The 7,766-nt window shown below is 54.0% G+C and overlaps 1 long non-coding RNA gene across 1 annotated transcript; it reads right to left on the reverse strand.

The window, feature by feature from the left end:
* Positions 1–3,479: 3,479 nt before the first annotated feature.
* LOC309830862 lies at positions 3,480–7,031 on the reverse strand. Its single transcript, XR_014297543.1, has 3 exons — positions 6,693–7,031; positions 5,881–6,000; positions 3,480–3,790 (listed from the first exon to the last, which is right to left on the reverse strand). It is a non-coding gene; the product is annotated as an uncharacterized lncRNA (long non-coding RNA).
* Between the last annotated feature and the right edge of the window lie 735 nt (positions 7,032–7,766).

Consider the following 7,766-nt stretch of genomic DNA (forward strand, 5'->3'; position numbering starts at 1 on the left):
ATGAAGAGCCTCCCTTTCTCAACAGGGAAGGTGGCCAGAGTGGGGGCCTCCGGGGGGGCTGCCTTGCTGGCTGAGCAAGCCACGGAATGCAGGGCCTTTTATTTCTGTGTAAATCTGATTACAGAAGATCTGGGAAACTCGAAGAGAGTTCAGAATAAAGCCACAAAGATTGTTCAGGATTTTAAAAAGATGAAGGGAGGGGAAAGAACCGCGACGGAGAGACAGCGGCCCTGATGGGATCCAAGTGCTGCGGTTGTTTTCATCTCCAACAGGCCTTTGGAGAACAGGTGTGGAGCGTGGAGCATGTCTAACCGATGTTATTTTAAGTGTGATAATGAGATGTCGGGGGTACAGGCAGCCTGCTTTCACGTGCTTCATAGGAAGGGTGGGCGTGTGTGCTCAGAGGGGAAGAAATGTGGCTGAGTGTTCACAAAGCCCAGCCCAGACAAGGTGTGGGCGTGCATTTTGCTTCGGGATTGTTCTTTCAACTCTCCCGTCGGTTTGGAAACTGCAAGTGAAATTGTGGTGGTTGAGGATGAACTGAAGGATTTAGCCGGCCAGTGGGGAGCACTGCCAGCCGGCAACAGTCCCAGGGCTCTCTAGGTGATGGCATGGTGATGGGCTTTGCTTCCTGACTGGGGACAGAGAGGGTCAGAGGAGTGTGGAGTGGCCAGAGGCCAGGATGGCAGCTCCCAGGGACAAGGAGGATGTCCCCGAAGGGCTTCCAAAGGCTGGAGGTCTTCAAAACCAGGGCAGGTTCCCTTGGTCCACAGGAGCCAAGTGTGTGTGGGGATGGCGTATGAATCCCTATTCCTTCCATGATGGTTACCAGGCAGCTGGGGACACAGCTCCTTCGGGTCCAACCCAACCCACCAGCGTGAGCTGTGTGTCTGTCCTGTGCCGGCATTGTGCTGGCTGGGATGCAGTCAACAGCCAGCCTGCCCAACTAGTAGGACAACTGGACATCAAAGGAGGCCGGGCTCTCGCTCGCAGCTCTGACCGCCCCACCTGCCTCTGTGTTGGGTTCATCCGGACGGTGGTGAACAGGTGACAGGCACCCACACACACACACACACCACCTCGGCCGATCTTGTGCAGGGTTGGGAACAAAAGTACAACTCCGTTTTCTGTGCCTTTTCTAGACAAGAGTCCAGACAGGGTGGGATGTGTGATGGTAAACCCATGGAGGGCCAGAGGAAGGCCACACAGAGGGTGACTGCAGCCTGTTTTGTTCTACGCGCGCGCGGGAAGTGAATTGAAACTCTGAGGAGATGCTCAACCCTGCCTCCTGGAAGCTCGAGATTCAGACAAGTCAGTCTCCTCATTTGCAGGTGAGTGAGTAGGACCAGACTGTCTTTAAATTCCCTGCCAGCTCTCACATCCTACGACTGATCAACACCCATCCTAAGTTACATCAGACAAAACCCAGCTCACCTAAAATGCAATCTGATAGTCCTGAGTCATCTGTTTTTAAGGAAGTAGTGAGCATGTATCCAGGAAGTGCACAATGAAGAAGAAATTCATGTATAAAGCTGTCTAGAAAATCAAATTTATAACAGATGTGATCGGATGGTAACAGAATTGTTACCACGTTCTGTAGCAAAGAGGAACAATGTCTCACCCGTAACGAACCCAATGGCTTTCACCAGCCAAGCCTCACCCTCTGCATTCCTTATTTTCCGAAACGTGGAGTCAGCTCCATCCTGACCACTTTCTCTGATCCCCAGCTTCAGCTTCTTGTAAAAGGATGGGCTCTGAATGGGGTGAGAGAACCATGGGATCTGGTCCCCCGTGACCACCTGACAAGCTGTGTGACCACGGAGCCCGTTTCTCCCTCTGCAGCACATGGGGGTCAAGGGCTCTGCAGCCAGGTGTCCAGAGCTTCCCCCCACCCCGGCCCCTTATCTCAAACACACAGGCAGGGTGTGCGGGGCTGGGGCAGAGGCAGCAGCCATCAGTGAGGAGGGTGGAAGGGACACAGTGCTGGATGGGGTGGGGGTCCGGGGGCCGCCAACTGAGACCAGCTCTGGAGGGTTCCCATCAGGGGCTGGGGAAGGGGAGGTGAGGAGACACGCCTTCACCAGGGTTTTTTAAACGAGCTGAGGTCCAGCAGCTTTCAGGACTGGCCTTGGGCAGGTAATATTTTTAAATATAGTCTTTATATTATTTTTCCATTAAAAACCAAAGATGGGGCTTCCCTGGTGGCACAGCGGTTAAGAATCCGCCTGACAATGCAGGGGACACGGGTTCGAGCCCTGGTCCTGAAAGATCCCACATGCCACGGAGCAACTAAGCCCATGCGCCACAACTACTGAGCCTGCGCTCTAGAGCCCGTGAGCCACAACTACTGAAGCCTGCGTGCCTAGACCCCGCGCATCGCAACAAAGAGTAACCCCCGCTCGCCATAACTAGAGAAAGCCCGTGCGCGGCAACAAAGACCCAACACAGCCAAATAAATAAATAAATAAATAAATAAAACAACTAAACGATGAGTTTTGCAAGATATGAAGTCCTGGAGATCTGTACCCAAAAATGTGGACACCACTGAACTGAACACTTAAAAACGGCCACAATGGTGCATTTCAGGTGATGTGCTTTTTACCACAATTTTTAAAAAGGAGAGTAATAGACAAGCTTCAGAAAAGTTGGAAAAGACTGAAAACTAACAAAAGACAACATCCAACCCCCAAACATCATTAATTAATTAATAACATTTGGACACACTTCCTGCTGTCTTTTCTTAGCCCTGATGTCCCTCCCTCTAAGAGGAAGGCCTCTGCGGGGACTGCAGACCAGACCCCATCCAGGTAGAGGTGGCCCGGGAGCCGCAGGACGGCACCCAGCTGAGGGGGGGTGGGGGGGGAATGGGCGGTGCTCTCCTACTGGCTCTGCCCAGCATGCCTCCCCTTGCTATTTCATCCGCACCCCCCTCAGGAGAGCTGCAGTGTTCTCTGTCCCCTTCTCTGTGACTTCTGCTGTGTCCTCTCCTTGGGGACATTGGGGCACATAACTCACCACTAAGAAAGGTCAGTGCCACGGGGAGTCTGAGGTCAGGCAGGTGGGCTTCATTTCGGCTCTGCCGCAGGGAGACGTGGGCTGTAATTGCAGCCCCGCACGGTGGCTGGGCATATTGTGGGGGGATATGGAAAGTCTTCTTTCTCTCTTGGCGCCCCGTACAGAGCAGGTGCTCGGCATGTGTGGTTGGTACCCCATAAACACACATCTCCATCCCGGGTTGTAGAAGGCAACCTTGCTTGCTTGCTTGAGACCACTGGGCTCTAAAAAATTAAGGGTACATTAAGCAAAATAGAAATTGATCTAAGTGATTATGTGATTTGGAAGGTAGTTGTTTTTGTGTGTGTGTGTATGATGGAGAAATATATACTCAGCCACCTTTTATTTAAAATCAAATATTGACTTAGTTGATAGAACAAACAGTAAGTTCCACCTTTTAGTCAGGAAAGAGAGAAGAGGGCAGGAGGAGAAAAGGGGAGAGGGACACAGAGAGGGGCAAACAGAGCGCCATGCTGAAGCGGGTGAGAAGTACAGGGAAAATTGGCCGTGCATTTCCCCGGGAACCGTCCCCGGGACCTTGCCTGGCCCTCAGACCTGCTCACTGGCACCAAGGCTGCTAAGGTCAGCAGCTGGGTCCCACCTGCTCCCGTCATAGGATACTGTTTAAGTCTTCAGTGATGATTCATTGATTTATTCCCTGTTTTCTTCAACAGTCCTTACTGCGTCCTGGACAGCGTTAGGTCCTGACTATAATCCTCGCGAGGTTTAGCAACGTCTGCAACAGACGAAAAATAACATTTATGCTAATGTGATGTGCTGGAACAAATAGTGATCGCCGTCATGCTTACTATTTTCATGTTAATATTAAGGAAGCAGGCTGCCCCTGAGTGTGTGAGAGTGCAGGCTTGTGGAAACGGCTGAAGGAGAATTCCACAGGACATGTTTGCACAGGCATAGCTGACCCCCAGGAAAGCACGGGCAGGGCTGGCTGGCTGGCCGAACCAACGAGTCCTAGCAAGACGTGGGATCTGCCATCTAGGCTGGGAGCCTTGGGTACTGACTTCTAGGCTGGAGGGCGGAGAAGCCACTGATGCAACCGGCCTTAGGGCAAAAGCCCTGGACCTGCAGCTTGGAGCTGAGCTGTGCACCAGAGAGGTGGGGTTTCCTGGGACACCAGAGCCCCAGGGGACGCCCCGCCTGCACATCCAGAGGTTGATTGGTAGTTTCCAGTGCCTTGTGGGTGATGAATCCCGTGAGCGTTGATATACATGCCAGGGTACATTTTTTGTGATATGTTATAGGCCAGAACTTGTGTCCACTGATTAGTTATCCTTGTCTTTGCTTTGCAATATCATTCGTGGAAAAGATTTAATTTTGCTTGTCCCTGCTCTAAACTCTGACCTTTGGTTCCAGTCACGGAACTTTGTTTCCCTGTGGTTTGGACACTGCTGTGGGTCCCTGGCCCCAGCCTTCCTAGGAGCTGGAGCCTCTCCCTGGGCAGCCCCCACTTCTTGTTTCCTGCTCTCCTTGGCCACCGCCTCTCCCTGCCGTATCTCCTGCTTGGACCTTGGACCCCTGACAACAATCTCTGTCCACCTTGGGGACTCCCCCTCCCCTTCCTGTAAGAGACCCTCAAGTCACCTCCTCACCTCCCCCCGGCGCTTACACCTTGCCTGCCCCTCCCCTGCACATCTCTGGATCTTTTGGACCTGATCATCTTTTTTTCCAGCCCTTCTTTTCACCCACTGGCCTGTTGTGTAAGGAGAAGCTTCCAGGAAAGATATTTAAAGCTATGTTGTACTTTCACAACTAAAAGCACAAATGGGAATGTTTGTCTTTTTGCTACATAAACCTGTAGATTGGATTAAATAAGTTAATCTGCATCATTGCCACCTGCAGGTGCAATGCTCTGATGGGCCGTTTTTCTGGTCCCAGATTCCAGTTGGATGTGAAACACCGAGTAGGTATGTCAGGGCTGAGCTCTCGTCTGCTCCCTGCCCCATGTCTTCACCAACTGCACACCATGCGCCCACCAACCTGCCAGGTGCCCAGGTGCCCAGGCATTCCACTCTTAGAAGTCTTGCCTCCTGGGCTGGGTTATAAATTCCTCAGGTTGGAGACTAGACTTCCTGCGTGTTGGCTGTAATACTCAGCACATGACTTAACATGCAACTGCACTAAGTGATTGTGAAGGAAGAAAAGAGGCACAGAATTCACAGCCTCGAAGGACTTTCCTTTTCTGAAAGGAGGGCCCAGAATATTACAATGGGAAATGAAGAAGAATTGTATAATGCCTCCCTAAACAAAGAGGTTTCCACCAGGGTTTTGTTCGAGTTAAATATAAATTCAGGTGGTGCTTTTAAAAGAGTCAGAATCATTCACAGCTGATTATGATCCTCCAGGTATTTGCCCGAACTGCTTTCCCACCTCTCCTGCTGGTTTGTGTCTGGTCCTGACTGCTCCCTGCAGGGGTGGTGGGCATGGAGGGCAGGTGGGGAGTGGTCCGGCGTGCCTTCCCTCTTCGGAGGCTCTGGGCTGGGCGGCTTTCTCTGCTGACAGCCTTGCTGGGAGGGTGCCTGAGATAAGGTACGTAGTACCAACGCGAAGCCGTGTGAATTCTTCTTCCTTCTTCCCCACAAGAGAGCCATGGCTTTTTGGAGAGTCAGACGCAGCTCAGGCCAAGCCCGCCCTCCAGCTGTCTCAGCTGTTGCCAGGAATGCAGTGGGTGGCGGCAGCGCCCGCGCCCACAGGCCCCTCTGGCCCCAGATTCAGAAAACATCCCTCCCCACCCACGCCCATGGCTCAGCTCACCCCGATTCTATAGCCCTTCCCTCCTAAATCTATGTGTGACCAACTCCCAGATACCTGCCACGTGGCTCACTCATCCTTTCCAGGGAGAAACAGAGGGTCCCAGTGCCAGGAGGGGGCCTGGTCCTTCCGCGATGTGTTCACCCACCGTCCTCTCCAGGCAGGTACCCACTGCACCTTCACAGGTGAGAAAACCAAGTAAACCATCGAGCCACACGTTTCGACCCCAGCTTCTTTTATTTTTTAAATTCATTTGATTGGGGTAAGAACACTGAACATGAGGCCGACCCTCCCCCAGTTCTCAGGTGTGAGCTGTATGACTGTTGACTCAGGTACAACCAGCAGCCACCAGACGTCCTCACCTGACTTCACTGAACCCGTAACCCACCGCCTAGACCCTGGCTTCCTGAGCAGGAGACAGGCGGGGCTCTGCAGCTCTGCCTATATGACCTGTTTCAGCTGCAGTGGGATTGACTAGAAACCGATGAACAGGAGAACCGCTGTGTCGGATGCTCATTCCAGGGAGAGCTGGGGGGTCGCAAGACTTTTCTGTTGGGTGAGACTTTCCCACCCCCCGCCCCCGTCCTTGCCTTCCAATGCAGCTGCCCCGATGCCTTCACTGAGCCCCCCCCGCCCAAATCTGGCTTCCGCTCAACACAACAGCTGGAGAAGTGGCACCTCGAGGCCCCCGACTATTTTTATGTGGCCATCTGCCTCCTGGACAGGCCTGGCCAGCCTCAGCAGGCCTGAGGAATCCCACAGCAGGTGGTGACAGCTGGACAGCTGGGCACACCGGCCCTGCCCTTGACCGTTCCGGGGATGCTGGAAATGTGGCCTGAGGACACGGAGAGGAAAAAGGATGCCTTTACCTGTCGCAGCTCAGGGCGACGTGGTGCCGGCTTCCTCTCCATCTCTGGAGCCCTGAGGCCAGCCCTGCTCTGTCTGCCGTCACCGGGGTCTGGGTGGTGGGCTGGGAGGGGAGCCCCCAGGCGTGCGGGTCGGAAGCTCTGGCCAGCTGCGGGCCTCACTGCACAGAAGGGAGGGCGCAGCGCCCAGAGAAAGCACTGGGCTCCTGCTGGTGACGAGGCCCCGGGATCCCTGCCGCAGACTGAAAACTGCTAGAGCAAAATATAGCTCCTTTGTAGAAACTACGATCATCAATCATCGGAGAAAGGAACCCGCATCCCCAGAGAGGAAGATGGCAGAAAGGAGAGAGGAAACGTCCAGAGTGTCCTTTTTGCACACAATTTATTCATCACACAGGAGCGGGAGACAGGAGGCCCATGGGCGGATGCAGGCTGTTGTGGAGGAGCTCGTTCAGAAACTCCCAGACTCTAAGTCGTCCTTCTTCTGACTGTAACCCGCTTCTAAGACCCCTGTCAGTTCCACATTCTCCTCCTGCTTAATCCCCCTTAGAACAGGCCAGGGAGCCCCTGGACGCAGTAAGGAAAGGGGGAAAGGGCGCTGAGTCAGAGAGAGGGCTGAGTCAAGGCATCAGGGCACTGAGGGAAAATTCCTTTTTTGGAAGCCGGGCCGCCCCTCTCCAGGAGGCCAAATCCCTGGGAAGTGATGCAGCCCTTGGTCAGTGAGAGGCAGGAGCCGCCCAGCGGAAGGTGCCGGAAAGCCATTTCCGTCCTCCTCCCTCGCTCTGGAAGGGCTTCCAGCCGAGCTCCTTGTAAGGGAAGCGCTCACAGCAGAGCCCGCGGAGCCGGTGGCAGCACCACCCACCTCCGCCAACCTCCCCCCCACCCCCCGCTGCATTTCCCCCAGAAGCCGAGCAGGAGGGGAAGGGGGGCCCTGAGATGCCTTTTTTATTTTGCTCTGTTTGAAAAAGAGGCTCTGCTCTGAGGAATGCGGCTGCAATTCCTTTACTTCTGCCCCTCCTGCCTGCGGTCCTGGGCTCCCAGCCCTGCTGCTGGGCGTGTGAAGCAGGGAGTGGGTGG

Source organism: Grampus griseus (genome assembly GCF_964374135.1).
Source record: "Grampus griseus genome assembly, chromosome: 12".
In the NCBI taxonomy this organism is placed as follows: domain Eukaryota; kingdom Metazoa; phylum Chordata; class Mammalia; order Artiodactyla; family Delphinidae; genus Grampus; species Grampus griseus.